General features: G+C 63.4%; 1 long non-coding RNA gene across 1 annotated transcript; it reads left to right on the forward strand.

Annotated features, from left to right (window-relative positions):
- The first annotated feature begins 1,355 nt into the window (after positions 1–1,355).
- On the forward strand, positions 1,356–8,615 carry LOC140003462 (uncharacterized). The gene is made up of 2 exons (XR_011812175.1): positions 1,356–3,143; positions 6,806–8,615. It is a non-coding gene; the product is annotated as an uncharacterized lncRNA (long non-coding RNA).
- Positions 8,616–18,239: the final 9,624 nt, after the last annotated feature.

An 18,239-nucleotide genomic window follows, 5' to 3' on the forward strand; every position in this document is an offset into this window, starting at 1 on the left:
GCCCCGACCCCGCTGCACGGCGCCATCCCCGCTGCATGGCTCGCCCCACGCAGCGTGGCTCCACATCACGCAGCTCCTGAGGGAAAAATCCCTGCCTATTGCACCGCTCCCCATTGCAGGTCACCTTCCCCAGTGCACTGCTCCCCGTTGCACGGCTCCCCAGTGCACGTTTCCCCATTGCACGGCTCCATAGTGCGCAGTTCCGCATCGCACAGCTCCCCATTGCACGGCCCCACGTTGCACAGCTCCCCATGGCACAGCTCCCTTCCCATTTCACAGCTCCGTGTTGCACGTCTCCCCGTTGCACATCTCCCCATCTCACAGCCCCCCTGGTGCAGAGATGCTGCTGGGGGGCCCTTGCCACCTTCCCCCCCCGGAGGGCTCACAGCCACCATGCCCACGTGCCGCCCTGCAGCTGCACCCGCTCCCCACCACCCCGGCCCTGCCGCCTTGCCTTCATTCTCCTTTCTGCACTCACCATCTGTCACTGCCTTCCCTCGGTCCCCAGCCACCGCACGCTGCAGGGATTAACCCCCCCGACCCAGGGGAACAAAGGGGGGGCTCTGATGGCACGGGGGTGCTGCTGGCCCCAACATCCCCGCGATGGCACGGACAGGGTGCACAGCACGGGGACAGACCTGTGGCAGCCGTGGGGATGTGCACAGGGCAGGACGTTCCTCTGCCCCTCTGGTTTGTGCAGGGACCCCCGATCCGGGGTGGGGGGACACAGCCAGCTGCCCACACGCACAGCAGATGTCCACCCCGCACCACCCTCTGCCGCTCCGTCCCCCGGCACCTGCTGGCCACCAGCCATCTGGACCCCCAAGTCCCTGGGGACGATGTTCAGCGCTGTCCACCCACCTCCACCCCCACTGGGTGCCCCGTGGGACGTGTGGGGATTTTCAGGGACCGGCCGTGTCCCCACGCAGCTCCGTGTCCCCACGCAGGCGCCCCGAGGCCACCACGGTTCTCCCCACCCTCCCCGCGGTGGCTGGGGCTGAGCCGCGCACCCTGCGCCAGCGGGAGCATCCTCCCCATCGCATTAAGCAGCTTGCTGATTAATTATGGATCCAGCAGAAAGCTTTTATTACATTAGAGTTTACTTGTGGCAACATCCGTATTTATTAAAAAAAAAAAAAAAAAAGGAAAAAAAAGGAACGTAATTACTAATGTGGTGTAAACAGCACTATTTTACGGGGAGGTTAATGCCTGGGGGGAGCTCTGCGGGCGGTGCTGGCTCCAGCCCGGTGCCCTGTGGTGGGGACGGGGACACAGGGGCACAGGGGGCTGCCACCGCAGTGGTGCTGGGGGTGAAGACGAGCTGCCCCAGCTAAAATATGGAGAGGAGGGGGGCAGACACACATCCCACCTCGCCGGGATGCCCTGCGGCCACGGGCACCGTGTCCCCAACCCGCGGGGGGATGCCCACGAGTGCCAGCGGGGCTCCCTGGGGACGGGAGCAACGCGGAGCCACTCGGCGTGAAGTGCAGCCGTAAGTGCCTCCCCGCATCACGTGGAGAGGATAAGTGCAAAATGGCCCTATTATGATAATTGTGCGAAATTATGATTGATGGAGATTAGCTGCTTATTTGAGGAAATGGCAGGCGCACGTGTGGCGTGGCCGGGCTGTAGGGTGGGAGCCGGGCCCGGCAGGCACCGGTGATGGGGACACGGGGAGGGGGGGCGCAGGGATGGCCCCTGGAGCTCTGCCTGTGGGATGCCCTGGCCCCACCATCCCAGAGCTGCTGTGTCTGTGTCCGGTGGCTCTCACCACCTCATTAAATACATCCCCAATTAGAGGGAGAACCCGTTCAATGGGGATGGCACGCGGGAGCTGTTCTGCAGGGCTGTGCCGGGGGGATCTGCAAGAGCAGAGGGCAGTGGGGCAGTCCCAGCCCCCGAGGCTCCCAGTATACAGGAGCTCCCAGTAAAGGTGGCTCTCAATAAATGCTATTTTCCATGAAGCCAACCAGGGAGCTGTGCTGGTGCTGGGCTCCCAGCCCATCCCTGCCCGGGTGTCCCCGAGCGCGCCCCTCGGCCTCGTGTGCTGAAGCCACGCTCCCGCTTGAGCCTCATCTCTCTTCAAAACTACACCAAGAGTAGGAATTTAGGGAAGAAAATCAAAAGCGGAGAGGCGTGGAGGGTTGTGATGCCATCTCCTGCCCTGCCGAGGGCCGGGCTGTCCATCCCAGCTGGGGCACGGCTCGGTGCCACCCGGGGAGCGGCGTGGGGACTCCACATCACACCAGGCCGCGGTGGCCATGCAGGAAGGCACATGGCCAAGGGGACCCCAAAACTGCCCACCCCTCGGTGCCGAGTCCCTCCTCCGCTCTCCCCTTCCCAATTTCCCGGGCCCCCCTCTCTCGGCAGGCGGATGCTGGGTAAGAGGTGTGTCTGCGGGAGCCGTGCTCGCCACGCAGCATCGCCGCGCCGGGGCTGCCGGCGTCGCCTCCCGCTCCTCGGGAAGGGCTCGCCCGCACGGGATGGGGATGCGGGTGGGGACACGGGGACAGACGGGGCCCAGCCTCCCCACGAGGGGCAGCAGGGCCGCAGCAGGGCCCCCGCACTCTCCACCAAGCGACGAGGACGTGGCAAAAGGAAGGGTCGCCAGCGGGTCCCCCATGGCCGGTGATGGCGGCGCCGCCAGATCCTTTCTTTGCCTTTTTTTTTTTTTTCCCTTTTCATCCCCCCCTCGTTTGGCTTTTGGCAGCGGTGCTGGGGAGGGCTGGCGAGCGGCAGCAGCCCCCCGCCGCCCCGGCCCCGTGCCAGGGCGGGTGATGGCAGAGGGGCTCCGCTCAGCTGCGGGAACGTCCCCGCGCCGCGCTCGCTGCCAATTTCCCTGCGAGCTGGCACCGCAGGCGGCTCCGGAGGCAGCGGCGCAGAGGCTGGGGATGGATTGTGAAAGGGAGCGAGGAGGAAAGGAAAAAAAAAAAAAAAAAAAAATGGACACATGCCATCGCTGGAGCGGCGAAGCTGCCAAAATGCCAGCAGGCAGCGTGGGGCCGAAACCCGCCGGAGGGGAGAGGAGGGTCTGAAGCCCGTCCCGGCGTGGGTGGCGGTGCATGGAGGACGGGCAGAACGGCGGAGGCGCCGCGTGGCCGGGGCAGGACAGGTGTTGGACGGTGAAGCTGGCGAGGAAAAAGGTATTTGCCTTCATTTTAAAGACTGCTCGGTGCATGCGTGAGGGGCTGGGGTGCCGTGCGGGCTGCCCGCGGCCTCGCCGCCCGTGCCGTGGCGCTGCCTGCACCGTGTGCCTCCCGGTGCCTACGGAGGCAGGCGAGGGGCCCCGGGTGCCGGGGGATGGTTGTAGGATTTGTCGTCCCCTGGCCGTGCAGGCGGGGAAGCTGCCCAGGGGCCGGGGCTGCGGCTTTGTCTGGTCGGGCTTTGTCTGCCGGGATGGAGGCGGCAGGGCTGGGACACGCGCGGGGCTGGCTGGATCCTGCCTGGCCGGGAGCAGAGCACGACAGGAGGCAGGAGGCTTCCCCTGAGCAGTTTGGGAAGGGGGAGCAGGGTGGTGAGACCCCCTCGGCCCCGGGAAACGCAGCCTGAAGGGTCTCTGGCACCCAGTGAAGCTCTGGGCATCGCGGAGGCACCGAGTCGGAGCCAGCTGCTGGGAGCAGGGCAGCACGTGCCCCAGCACCGCGTCCGCTGTCCTGTGGGAGCTGTCCCCAGTTCCCAAACTGGGAGCAGGCTCAGGAGGGAACTGGAGAGCAGAGCTATGAGCCCTGGCAGAGCAGAGCCGTGGGGATGAGGCTGAGGTCCCCAGCCCAAAGGGGACGGTGGCCAGGGCACTGCCCTCACCCCCTGGCCAGGCTGGGTTTGGGGCCACGGGGTGCACGTGTCAGGGCTGTGGGTGCGTGTTTTGGGGTGCGGGCTGCGTGCCAGGGAGGGGGCTGCAGCACTGATGCTTCCTGGTGCTGAGCCCCTCGCTCTACCCTGACTCTGCCTGATGCTCTGCACCCACGAAGGACCCTGGCTCTGTCCCCTCCACCCACACCCCACCAGGACAACCTCCTTCAGGGTCCCCAGCCCCGAGGATGCCCCATGCGAGCCTTATGGGGCCATTGTTCACAGCAGGATGAGGCTCCGAGCCACCACCACGGGGCTGAATCACGCCCCATGCTGCGGGACGCCTCCCCCGTGCCCCCCTCTCCCTCGTTTTCCTCCATATTTCACAGTTCCTGCTTCCTGCACAAGCCGGGGGTCTCCAGGGACTCCAGCCAGATGTTCTCTGCAGCACACCACATTGCTTTCCTAATGAAATATTCATGCAGCCTCGCCGCCTTTTGCCATGAAAGCCTTCAACAGCTCCCAGCCGTGGAAGCCCGGGGCAGGCAGCGCTCCTGCCACGTCCCCGGCTCGGCGCTGGCCCCTCGCTTCATCCCCTCCATCCTCTTCCTCCTCCACCTCGGGCTGAGCCTGCTGGCACAGGGGCTTCACCCCTGCTCCCCTGAGACCTTGCAGAGGGGCATCACCGAGGGCACATCCACACCAGGCTCTGCCGTGGGGACAGTGGTGTCCCCAGCCAGGGTGACCCCGGTGCCGGGTCCCCGTGGTGGTCACCAGCCATAGGGCAGGGTGTGGGGGTGCCCCGGGGTGAAAAGGTGGCAAAAAAAGTGGCAAAACAGTGGCAAAATGGTGGCAAAAGGGGGGAGCCAGCACCTTGTCTGCCCCTGCAGCTCCCCGCCAGCCCGCAGCATTAGCGATGCCGTGCGCTACAATCCAATCAGGGTGTTTATGCAAACAATCAGGTTTTATGTTTGGGTTAAAAGCTTAAATAACCTTAATCAAAGGGGAAGAGCTGATATTGTCACCGGCGGGGTCTGCAGCTCGTCAGGACACCCTGACCCGCCTGCCCCCAGCTCCCCAAGGGGCTCAGCCCCAGCCAGCACTGGGGGCGCGGTGCTGGGCCCCCCCTGCTCACAGCCACCCATGCAGCGAGCCTGGCACGCCTGCCCCTTCCTTCCCCTTGTCCAGAGATAATTAACTGAAACTCCAGAAACGTTAATCAGCCGCGGATGAGCAGGTCTGCCCTCCTATCTGTCGGCACCCAGGCAGGGCCGTTAGCAGCGTGGTCATTGTGGCTCCCATCGCCCAGGGAATAATCACCAGAGCAGGGAAAGGGCCCGGCTGGGAGCATCCCTCTGCGCCCAGCACACCAGAGGAGCAGCCTGCAGCTTTTGGGGACACCATCCAGAGACACATTCACCCCAACCTCCCCACATGGTGCCCAAGGGCTCATCAACACCCCCATCCCGTGCCTTGTGCCGTGCCACGCCGCCCTCCTCCGCTGCGCCCTCCCCGAATTCCTTCTTGGAGAGCACCCAGCGCCGCCACCATCCTGCCTCGTGCCACCATCTGGGCTGGACCCACGGCACCAGAGCCTCCTGGTGCTGGGAGAAAATCCCCGCAGCTCCAGCTGGTGCCTCGGGGGCTGTGCCGTGCCATGGGGGCTGTGCCGTGCCATGGGGGCTGTGCTGTGCCACGCTGTCCCTGTGCCAGCTGGGGACAGGCACGGTGAGGCGCGGGCACGGGGCTTGCTCTGGAGGGCCGTGCCCGCCGGCGCTGCCTCCCCGCACACCCCGAGTTTGTCGCGGAGTAATAAGCTATGCATGTAGTGTAGAAATAAAACATGTTCTGCAGAACAAATGATGTTAATTTGCTGAGAGGCTCTGAAGCTGAGTATTAGCGAAATGCCTTGAGGGAGAGAGCGGCAGCTGTGCTGGAATTAATGGCAACGTGCCGAATTAGCACCGCTATGCATCATAGTCAAAGGGAAAAATTACCAGAGAGAGGGGGGAAAACAGCCCCCCCCTGCACACCAGCCTGGACCCTGCGAGTGCCACCGAGTGGAACCAGCCCCAGTGGTCCCGGTGCCCGCGGTCTGCCCTTGTCCCCAGCCCACCCAGCACCGCTGGACCCGACAGCCTGGCGCAGGGAACCAGCAGTGAGCTCCTGCTTGCTCTGAGCTCCTCAGCTCCTCTGTGAAGGTGTTGTCGGGAGCTCTCAGCATCCCAAGGGATGTGCAACATCCCCCCGGGGTGCTCAGCATCCCTCTGGACCAAACCGAGCCATTGCACCCTCCCCAAGGGACCATCCACATCAGGGTCTGCACCTCTGCTGCTCCCCCACCCCTTCCCCTCCTTCCTGGGGAGCTGTTCCCTTCTATTCCTCGTCTATTTCCTTCTATTTATTCCTGGGGGCTGAGCACCCAAGGTCTGTAGGTCCCCACTGATCACTAAGAGCACATCTGGCTCGTGGAGCTGCTGCAGCTCCTCCAGGCCATCCGTCTTCCGTCTGCCCGGTGTGCCCCGGCTACCAGGAGCACGCTGCAAATTGTGCATTACCTCCTAATGGACGGTTCCAGTAAAATCCACGCCTCTGATGAATATTTAACACCCACATCCGCCTCTGCTGCCCGGCAGGGGTTTTGCTTCGGATATTCCCTCCGCGGCTGCCAGCCCGGGGTTGCAGAACTGGGTGCCAGGAGCACCCCAGAGCCGCTGTGCCCACGCTCCTGGGGGTCTCATGGGGATACCGGGCTGAGGGAGGGGAAAGTCCCCATGTACCCGCTGTGCCAAGCCCCTCTCCTGCACCACCACCTGGGTTTATCCCCTGCAGAGCTGAGCTGCAGCCTGTGTGTGTCCAGCTGTGAGCCTTTGGCCAGGTGGACACCAGAGCTGGTGACATCCCCTATAAACCACCTGTGTCCATCACAGCCTCATGATGCTCGTCCCCAGCAGCTCAATAAATTCTTGCCCTGTTTTTGTCACCCTGACCCTTTCCTCTGCTTTTTGATCCACAGATCCCCATGGTCACCGCCTCCTGTGGATGAGCCCCGCTGGATGCAGCAGCCCCAGCCTGGCCCTGGATGCCACCGTGCCACCAGCCCCGCTGCAGCCCCGGGGTGGGACATTTCCAGGGCAGGGGCTTGTGTCCCCTTGTCTGTGTGTCCCCCAGCCCGAACAGCAGCAGCAGCAGCACCCAGCCATGCGAAGGACCACGGAATATGATGGAAGTGCCACTGGTCTGGTCCTTGCTGGGACGTGCCAGCAGCCACCCGTCACCAAACACGCTGGGACCCGATGACAGCGACTGGAGCTCCCCTGCCATGGGCGCATCGGGTTTCAGCATCCCCAGGAGCGTGTCTGGACAGAAGGAGAGGCTCACCCACCCACCACACATGGAGCTTTACCACGCATGGCTGTCTTGGCACAAGGATTTGTCCTGGGGACGATGCCAACAGGAGCGTGGAGGCTGAGAGCAGCGTCCCCCAGCGCGACCAGCCCAAAAGTCTCCTACCCCATGTCCCGGGGATGCTCGGGGGTGGCCTCCCCATGCCCACCTCACCCAGGAGCTCGTCGTGCTCAGCTCCACGGCACCGGGGTCATCCCGATCCCATCCATCCCAGGACGGGGCTGGAAAGCCCTGCGACCCCGTGAGCCGTGTGGAGGCCGGTGGGGCGCGGGGTGCCCGGCCGCGGGGGCTGCCGGTCACTGCCAGGTTACATCTGCTGGGGCACGCAAGAGTGACTCCAGATGCATTAGAAGTGCCGTGCTCGAATTTCAATTTCATCGTCTCACAATCATTTTCAGGCTCCTCTTAGTGCCACATTAACGAAGCCTGCTCGTTTGAATGCATAATTAGCCCGAGCATTCTACCTCGCTAATTTCGAAGCAGGAGCAGAGAGTGGGGGGGGGGGAGGATAGGGGGGGGGAATTTGCATATTAATTTAGCAGAGGGAGAGAAAAATTGTTTACCACTTGCTTCTTGCTGTTGATCACAGCGGACTTAACTCTTTCCCGGGTGCCATCTGGAGCTGTGGAGCTGGGCGCCTGGCCGGCACGTGGGACGGGACGCAAAGGTCACGCAGCAGCAATTAATTAAATCCTCCCCGCGGCGCCGTGGCCGCCCGGACCACCCTGGCTGCTCTTGCTACTGGGAGCCAACTGGGAGCACTGGGGCTGCTCCTGGAGGGGTGGCTGGGACGGAGGTGCGAGCTCCAAGCTGCGCCCCAGCACTCCTCCCGGTGCAGCTCTGGGGGGGAAAGCGTCATTGTCACCTCCCCAGGAGCACCAGGGAGGTGACAGCCGTCCCTGCTGTCCTCAGCACGGTGCCAGGCACACACAGGGGTGCCCAACAGCAGCACCCATCCTGCCGAGGGTGGCCGGGTCTGGGTCTGTGCCATGGACACCCTGTCACCTTCATCGTGTCCCCTCCCTGGGGATGGCTCTGTCCTCATTTTTTAGCATCACCCACGCCAAGCATGGAGCTGGATGCTCACAGCTGCTGTTGGCCATCCCCAAAATGTGGATCTGCCCTGTGGGTATCTCCATGCCCACCCACAGCCTGCACACCCGTGGAGCACCCACGGCACGGGGGGAGCACCCTCGCCGAGCGCGGACAGCTCGCCGCACCGCCGCGGGCTGCCTTTGTTCGGAGTCTGTGGGCGTCTTGAGCCGGGGCTGGAGGTAATTTGTCTGTCTCCTGCAGCGGGGTTGTCATCTCGCATCTGCGAGCCGGTTCCATTTGCACTGCCATTAAAAAATCGCAGGTCTGACAGGTAGCAAAAAAAAACAAAACAGGGAAGAAAAGCCTAAAAAAAAAACAAACACGCACAACAAGAGCATCGTGGGCTCGCTATATCTGGAAACAACCTCAAATCCAGGTATCGCTGGATTTGAGGATAGTCCCAGGTGTGGCAAGCCATCCTCTGCTCCTTGGGTCCGTGTCCCCATTCCACCTGGGCTCTCCAAAAGGGTTTGGTCACCCCAGAAGGGTTTGGTCACCCCTGGAGAGCTGCTGCCCAGGCCATCCACGCTGTCTGACCACACGGAGCCCTCCCAGTACATCCCATTTGGGGAACACCCTCCACCACTGGCATCGGGTCTGGCTCCAGCAGCACTGCACGGGGAGGCACTCGTGGGGATCACCCCACCGAGGCCAAGGGACGCCCTCACCATGGGCGTGGGGTCCCTCGGTGTCCTTGTGGGGTCTCCTGGTGTCCTTGTGGGGTCTCCTGGTGTCCGTGTGGGGTCCCTCGGTGTCCGTGACGCCGTGCTGGTGAGTCCCACATCGCGTGGGGCCGGCCCGCAGAGGGTTAACAGCTGATTACAGCCTTTGTCTCTGCATCAGTGTACATAATGCGCCCCGCATTTGCATACTGCAGTGTGCGCTCAATTAAAATGAACTTTTAATTTCTTCTAAGTAAATTACTTCTTCCCGGTACGTGACGCGCACAAATGTCAGAATAATGGGAGAGCCTTAATGAGCTGGGAATGAGGGGTGGGGAGGGGAGAGCGGGGCCCCCCAGCCCTCCGGGCCATGCTGCAGCCCGTGGTCTCCCCGAGGACGAGGACAGGGACGGATCCTGCTGGGGGACGGGACCTTCCTCTGCCTCCCGGGGCCATCTCTGAGGAGGTGTCCACCTCCTCAGCATCCCTGCAAGGCTGACCTCAGGGTCCTGCTTCCCTCGTGGCGCATGCACACCCTGGAGCATCCCCAAAATGTTCCCCTGGGCGGTTTCTACACGGGGTGCACCCAATGTGGGTGCCCCTGACCCCTTCTGCCCGCCCCACCACGGCTCGGGGGATGCTCGGGGCGATGCTTGGGGTGGTGCTTGGGGCATTGCTTGGGGGGATGCCTGGAATGATGCCGGGGGGATGCTCGGGGAGGGATTCTGGAGCCCTGCATCCTGACCCTGCCCCCTGCACGGCTGCGGGTCCATCCTCCCGTGTCCGAGGGCCGCAGACGCAGGGCCATATGGCAGGCGAGATTACTGGAATTTGATTTTCAGATAAATCACAAACCTGGATGAGCGAGCGCTGCTCCAGATGCATTATCCATAATCCCCTGGAAGGGAACCTTTTGGAGGAGACGGGTCCCGGGGCCAGCTTGGGAGCAGCTGGGTAATCCCAGCGAGGGATGCGGGGCTCTCCGCGTACACCCCGGTGTCACCGCGACCCACATTTGGTCCTGCCGAGCCCGGGAGGGAGCAGATGGGGCCAGATGGAGTCACACCAGGAGCAGGCGGGCAGCAGGGCCAGCCCGTGCCGGGGCGCCCACGGGGCTCCGTGCTGCTGGAGGAGGCAGGAACAGGGCTGGGGGAGGCAGGGGGGTGCTGACAGAGGCACTCCCGCTGCCAGCAGTGCCCGGAGCATCCCCACGCTGGCCCTTTTGGGGATGTGGGCACCATGGGGAGCCCCTTGGAGCATCCCCACCCTGCCTGCACATCAAGCCAGAGACACCTATTAATGCCTGGGCTTGGTGCACTTGCTGTCCTGGGTCCATGCCCTGGGGGCACGCTGAGCTTTTGGGGGTCTGCAGCTTTCCCAAACCCCAGGACTCCTCCTCACCTTCGGAAGCAGCCCCCTGGAGCTCCCCTTATCCTGCAGAAATGCAAATTTAGGGACCACACAATTTCTGCAAATAAACACCCCCCCTTGCTGGGGGAAGACGCGGAGCCCCTCATCCCCGCTGTTTGGGTACGAAGCCACCTATCCCCCCGTGCTGCTGCTGACCCCGATTTCCAGCCGGGCCATCCATCACGGCTGCACCACAGCGGAGAGCGAGCTTAACCAGGGGCTGGTGCCGATCGATAGGCGCATTAACCTGCGCCCGCGCTCCTCCTCCCCGGGGGCCGAAGGTGGCCGGGGCAGGCAGCAGATATTAATTCCTCCCCGGCTCCCGGAGGAAGAGGAGATGGGGAGAGCGAAGCTTTGTCTGGCCGTGCACTGCTGACCCGGTGCCGCTCTTCCGAGGCCACGAATTTCCCCCCCACGGTGCCTTCCCCCAGGAGCTCGGGGCTCCCCCCAGCCCCTGCTGCTGGCGTGGGAGCACGCGGGAGGCGAGCGGAGCCGCGCGTTCCCCCAGCGCTGAAATTTACATTGAACCACAAATTAATTTCATAATTTTTTCCTCTCTAATTATGCCAACATCTGCTGCGAGGCCCAAGCTGTGCACATGCATTTTAATACATCCCTCCCCCCCCCTGCCCACCCCCCCAACCACCCCCCCCCCCCCCGTGTCTCTCCCAGCACTGAACTTTTCGGTAATTATCGGCAGGAGAAGGGCTCCATCCGCGGGAGGGTGAGGCAGAGCGCGGGGAAGGCTGCACCCTGCCCTGCTCCAGGGCTCCTGCGTGCCATGGCGCAGGGATCTGCAGCTTTTTAGGGGCTTTTGGGACTGTTTCCATGGCTGGGAGAGGGGAGGAGGAGGAGGAGGGGGTGGCAAGGGGCACGCTGAGCCCCAAGGATGCTCCAAGCCAAGGCAAGGAGCCCTGTGGCCACTTGTCCCCTTCCCCTCGGGATTCACCAGGACACCTCGGTCCTTTTCTCACCCAGATGCCTCCAGCTGTGCAGTGGGGTCATGGGGTGGCCCCCCCTGCAGCACCCTGGGGTGGCACCTGGGGGCCGGGGGTGTCCCCGTGCGCAGCCCCCTGTGCTCTGTCCTTGTCACCTGCCGGTCTGGGTGACCCCAAAGCCCTGGCAGCCCCCTCCTCATCCCGCTGCACGTCTGCTCCCACTCGGGGAGACGTCTCACGGCCTCACCAGCAGGTGCAAAAGGTCACTGGGATACCGAGTAATTAAAACCTGGCAATTACCAATATCCAGCAGCGAGCTCCTGGCCCGTGGAGCGCTCAGACCATCCCCTGTGAGCTGCAGGGGGAACACGGGGGGGACACGGGGCAGGCACCAGGGAGAGGACACGGGGATGCTGGGGCTTCACCTCCAGCACAAGCACCTCGGGGACACCACCAGAGAGCTCCCCACACCTTACCTACGAGGCAGGGACTGTGCGTGACATTTCGGGGCGCAAAACCCCCCGCGCACCCCAACCCTTTTGAGGTTGGGTCCCACGCAGCCGAGCCCCCCCTGGGTGCTTCCCCTTCCCGGAGCGAGCCCGCGGGTGGCGGCTCTCGCAGCAGCCCAGGTGTGACAGCAGGAGTGGGGCCGCGTCAGCCCCGTTAGGCTGCTGCCGCCCGCCTGACTCGCAGCCGGGAACAGATGGCAGGCGACAGAAGCTGCCGATGAATAATCCGCGGCTGATGAGCGCCGCTCCCAGCCGCCCGCGCTCCCCGCGCTGCCCCGCGCGCTCCATCTGCGCCCGACGCCTCGCTCGGGGCCCCACGCAGGGCGCCCCGGCCACCCATGGGTGCTGCCCCGTACCCGGGGCACCTCGCCGTGTGCGTGGCACCCATGGGTGCCACCCCATAGCGGGATGCCACCCTCTACGTGTATGGCACCCGTGGGTGCTGCCCATATGGGGATGCTCCCAGCACGTGCACGCCCCCACGCTGGGGTTGTCCCCACTGGGGACACTGTGGATGGGGAGGGTGCTGGACCCACCCATGGGGGATCCAGGTTGGGAAGGGGCTGCGCTGTCCCACAGGACCCTGGTGTCCCCGTTGTATTGGTGCAGGTGACTCAGGGCGGTGTGGTGAAGGAGAGGGGGCTTCCCTCCTCGTCTCACTGATGAGGTCCTGGCTAATTAGGGCTCAACGGGGGCTGCTGCTGGGAAGGCAGCATCCCTTGGAGCCCTGGTGAGCAGCACGTGGCCAAAGTCCCCATCGCCCCTCTCCTGGGATGCTCCCGTGCCAGCTCCACAGGCCCTGTGCCCCCAAACCCCGGTGCCCAGCCTGGTTCCCAACCACCAGCACCATCCTGCAGCTCTGAGCCACCCCGGTCCTGCCGGGAAGGGGAGGAGGAGGCCAGAAAACAAAACGGTGATGGATGGCAAAGCTATTGAAGCGCCGGCGAGTAAACTCCATATTTTTAACGGCATTTAAATGCCTCCAAGCAGATTAATAAGGTCTAGGTAATAGCAGAACCAGTCTATATTTATTCTATCTTAAACGCCAGTTTGTCAGGCTGTATTAATATTGATGGTAAGGCTTGGATTGAGGACAGTAAACGCTGGGACTTCACTTTATCTCTCCCAAACAGGCTGCCTCAGACCCTTTATCAGGGCTGCGGCTGCCGCAGCAGCTGCCTCTTCAAGGGCTCAGCGCATCCCCTCTCCTCCCCCCGCTCTCTCTTTTTAATCAGAGGAGGAGAAGTTGCTGGCTTGATCGTTCCATTTTTATCTCTTTTATTTACTCCATTTTCATGTCTTTCAGTGCATATTTTATTCCCATCAAGGCAGGACCATTGATAGCTTAAGCTGTCCCCCCCCCCCGCCACTCCTCCCCACGCGGTGTGACAGGGAAGGACGAGGGGGAATCACGGGGGACTCGCCCCTCTGCCCTCCCCTCCTGCCCCTTGGAGCATCCCAGACCCACTGCCTGATGTCCCCAAGCACCCAGGACCACTGCCACCACCCGTGCTGACCCCCCAGCACGACACGGGGCACGCAGACACCCCAAAAACTGCTCGGGGAGGAGCTGCAGCCCCGCGGGGCGCACCCGCCGTGCGCGGTGGTGGCAATGGGGCGAGGGGAGGCTGAGGACAGGGGCCTTTCCTTGCGCATTCCCCAAATCCCAGACTCCTTCCTGGCTGTTCCCTGGCCGTGTTTGAAATTCAGGGCGTGCTCTGCCTCGATTATTTCTACAAACCACCCAGCCGGGTGGCCGAGGGCAGCGGTGCCTCCCCGCTCACAGCCCCGCGCGCGCACCTCGCCCGCCGCGCGCGGCGCTGGGGAAATTTGCACGTCGGCTCTCAGCTCCGCTGGTAATGAATGCTAAACCATCGCAATAAATGCTAAGCGCACGAGGAGGGCTGCAGCCTGCCACAGGTTTGGAGAGGATGTTCTGTAAAATGTCGTGGTGCTGGGGGGGCTCTGTCCCGCTCCCCGGTCCTCGCCCCGTGCCGGTGCCCGCAGCCCCTCGCCCGCTGCAGTGCCCGCGAGCAGCCAGCAGCCCTGCCAGCATCAAAGGGCCCCTCTGCTGGAAAATGAAAATCCTCATTAACTAATAAAAAGCCCATCGCTCGCTCTGCCTTTAATATAATTAACGGCAGCCAAGACTTCAATTAAGGTTTTATCCAAACTTCAAGACGCCACTCTCGCTCCGTAATTACGCCGGGCAGGCGCAGCCGCTGCAGCCTTCGCTGGGGCTCCCCGGCCGTGCCCACGAGCACCGGGGCTGCACGGAGCTGCTCGTCCCAAATAGGAAATGTTTGTGCGATCGCTCCTTGGCAGGACACGGCCGCTTTGCCGGGCGGCTCTGACTTCAGCAGGGAAATATGCTGCCGGCAAGGGGAGGTGGCGCGGGGTGCTGGGAACGGGCCTGTTCTCACCGCCCTTGGGGCCGGGTGGGAAGGGCGAGGGGCTGGGGGATGTGGTCCCAAGGCAGGAGCTGCCCCAAATCTCCCAAAATGAGCAGCAGGGTTTGGGTGTGCGGGGCTGAGCTCCTGGTGCACGCAGGAGGATGCTGTGGTAGGGTCGGTGCCCATTTGGGGCTAACGGCATCGCCTTCGTTAGCGCGGTGGGCAAGGGGAGCACTGGGGGGGGGGGAAGTTCTGGGGGGCTCAGCCTGTTCCCTCCCTCCCATCCGTTTTCTTCCCAATGTGTCATCTCTCAGGGTGAAGAGCTGGGGCTCTGTGGCTGTGGCACCAAGCAAGCCCCCAGCCCACACCCGCACACCCCGCCCGGCTCTGTGCCAGCGCTGGCATGGCCACGGTGTCCTTTTCTGTCTTTATTGACCCCAAAAAAGCATCCCTGGGTTTCCCTTTTGCAGCACGAGGCATTGCCATGCGACTCCCCCAGCCCCACACCGGTGCCACAGGCTGTGATTTGCGGTGCACAGGACCCTGGGCTGATTTTAGGGCAGGATCCGGGAACCTCTCCCATTTTCCCCACGCATTGGCCTCAGCGCATCTTCGGGGATGCCAGGAGCCCCGGGGACGTGCGGGGATGCTGGGCACTGTGCGGTGAGCAGTATGGCACAGCTCCTGCCCCACATGGCCACGGGCTCCTGAGATCAGTGCCACTGCCCCGGTGCTGGCTGCAGGCGAGGGAGAAGCCGGGCCAGGAGACGGCCACGCAGATGGCAGCGCTCTTGGAGAGCCGGGGACGGTAATCCTCCCTCCGGGCCCCATTATCATCTCTATCTGGGGAAAAAACTCCCGTCCTGGATGCGTCTAATCCTAATCGCTCCCTATCGCACGGGGCCACTTCAGACGGGCCAGACGGGCAGACGAAGCCCCCCGGCCCCGCATATCTGCACAGGCAGCCCGCGGCCGGGGGGGGTGGGTGGGGGGGAGAGGCCACCCCTCTGCTCCTAATCCCTCCGCGAGGGCTTCATTTAAAAGGGGATTTGCTGCTTATTCCCTCCGCGGGCTGAGCGATCATTACAGGGGTCAGCATCTGATCTGGGCGAGCCTTGTTAAAAAATAATAACGGCACGTTAATTTGGGGGGGGGGTGGGGGGGGAAATGCACCGGCGAGTTTCCAAGCGCAGAGGTTTTCCTTCCCGAGAGCGTGGCTGGGGCTGCACGAAGGGCTCCGTGGGGCTGGGGGCGCTCCCCAGGACACACATTTCCCCCCCTGCAAGCGTCCCCACCTGCACGTTTTGCTCAGACCTCTCCGTGTTTATGGGGGAAGCCAACGGGGCCGGCACGGGGAGGGTCTCCCGGCCCCACCGTGTGCCTGGGGCTGCTGGGGGCTGGCTGGGATTAAATCCAGCAGGGAAAATATCCTGCAGCAGGTGCAGCTTGCGACAGGTCTGAACGGCTGCCAGCCGGCTCTGAAATCCCGAGCACATCTGCGCTCCTCAGTTGGACACCAGATGGGCCCCGCTTCGTATTTTTGGGACGGGGTTGGCTCCAGGGGGGGTGCTGGGGGCGACGACGGGGTCCGGCTGCCCCGGGACGGCGGCAGGGCGCACCCTGGGATGCTCACACGCCGTCGGCATTCCCGGGTATTCTTAGCCCCGTATTTTTAGCTTGTTTTGCCAGCTGGAGGCCAGACGCTGGCTCGGGGCATTGGGCAGCTTGGGGCTGCACCGCAGAGCCCAGCGATCCCCGACAGCCTCCGGGTTCCCCTGAGCCCCGAGGGCACCCCACATCCCACCCATATCCTCACCCGGACGGGGTCTCGCCGGGCTGAGAGCTGCAAACCCTGCAAAAGGCCTGAGTCAACCCAACCCTCGGCACCCCAACCCCGTGAACCACAGCCCCTGCACCCCAACCCCAATGACCCCAGTCCCACAGGGGACCCCCCCAGCCAGCAGCCAGCCCGCGGCTGCTCCGCTCCCTGCTCGCTCCCCGGCGCAGCAGACGCTGCTCGCCAGCCTCCCAGCTCCCAGCTATTTTTAGGAGCCTGTCGGTGGCTAAATCTGGCATCGTGTGGGCCCGGGGCAGCCCCGGCGGCGTGACGGCTGCCGCCCTGCTCTCTCGGGGCACGGCGTTTCCCCGTGCAAGCATCGCGAGCGCTGGTGGTGCTGCATGCACGGGGGCTGTGCTCCGCACCAGGATAATTGTCCCCATGCAGGGGTGGCTGTGATGGAAGGGGAGTTTCCCAACCCCATAGCACCAACCCCTTCCAGTGCAGGCATGGGGTGCAGGGCAGCACCAGGACCCCCAAACCCACTTCTCAGCCCAGAGCTGAGCAGTGGGGTTGAAGAGCAAGCCCTGACCCTAAGCATGGGCTTGACCAAAATTTTGCTGCAGGGTATTACCCCACCCGGGACTTGCACACCACGAGGAGAGGACGAGGAGGAAAAGGAGGAGGAGGAGGAGTTGCCTTCCCCCAACCCTGCCCATACCCAACAGGGCTGAGCAGACAAGCCATAGGACTACAAGGGGCCTGCTCCCTACATCTCCCTCCATTCCCACTGCCCACACTGACACAATTCTAATGCTGGTACCCATCCCATCCCATCCCATCCCATATCCCCATCCCATCCCATCCCATCCCATCCCATCCCATCCCATCCCATCCCATCCCATCCCATCCCATCCCATCCCATCCCATCCCATCCCCATCCCCATCCCCATCCCATCCCATCCCATCCCATCCCATCCCATCCCATCCCCATCCCCATCCCCATCCCATCCCATCCCATCCCATCCCATCCCCATCCCCATCCCCCTGCCTGTCCCTGTCCCCATCCCCAGCTCTTTTCCCTGCCCCGTAACCCCACAGACCCCAGCGCAGCCCCTGGGGACGCTCAGGGTCGCTCTGTCCCGGGCGCAGAGCCCGTTCCAGCACCCTGGCTCAGGGTGGCTGTGCATCCCCACGGCTCACGGCAGCGTTTCTTCTCCTCTTTTCCCCCTCCCCTCTCTCTCCCTTTCTGAAAATTGATAATTAACCTTTTGTCCATGTGGCTGTTGTGTTTATTTGGTGCAGGCGGCTGCAGGACGCTGATATGGAAATCGCAGCCGGCAGGCAGCTCCGCGTCCTCTGCGCAATCTGCAGCCGCGCACAGCCGTTGGGCAGAGATAAGCAGGTGCTTATTCACAGCCCTGCAGCTGCCTGCGAGGGCAGCCCTACCTGATCACTCCAATCTCAGTGAAAAACTACTTGAGGTTAGGCTACCGTGATGGAGAGAGCCGATAGGGACCGCGCGAGACAGCTCCCCCGGCTCCCCGACTTCGCCTCCGCCTGCGCCTCCTGCCTCCCGCTCCCCGCGTCCTCTCCACTCCGTGCGTCTCACTGCTCTGTCTTCCTCTTATCTCCCTCTCCACATCCCTTTGATTTTTTTTTTTTTTGATTTTTTTTTTTTTCTTAAAGAATTCGTCTTTGTGTTTCATGTGAACTCTCGGTGGCTCCCTTCTCCCCGCCTCGGCCGCGGCTCTCCCTTTCATTCCCAGCTCCCTGCCTCGGCTCTCGCTTCCCCTTCCTCCCGTCCTGCACCCGCATTTCCTCGGGGTGGAAGAGGCCGATACGGGCACGGGGGGGGGCACGCCAAAAATCCCCATCCCCTCACCCCTGTGCTGTGCCCACCCCAAGGAAACGGCTGCATCCGGAGAGCGCGCGCCCATGTCCCCGCGCACCCTGTGCCACCCGCCCTGGGACGCAATCACCGCCTTGGGGTTGAGAAGATGTTATTATTTTGCTCATGGGTTATGGCTGTGGCTTCCTCTGACCTCGGGTTTCCCAGCCGGGGTGGCCCCATCGCCCCCGCTGCGTGTCACACAGAGGGGACAGCGTGCCGTGCCGTGCCGTGCCGTGCCGTGCCGTGCCGTGCCGTGCCGTGCCGTGCCGTGCCGTGGGGGTTTCTTGCTTCCCTTCTCACTCCTGCTCTGAGTGTCAGGGTGGGGAGCGCCGCACCCGCTTCTCCTTTACCACGCGGGAAGTTT

This window comes from Anas platyrhynchos, chromosome 12, assembly GCF_047663525.1.
Source record: "Anas platyrhynchos isolate ZD024472 breed Pekin duck chromosome 12, IASCAAS_PekinDuck_T2T, whole genome shotgun sequence".
In the NCBI taxonomy this organism is placed as follows: Eukaryota; Metazoa; Chordata; class Aves; order Anseriformes; family Anatidae; genus Anas; species Anas platyrhynchos.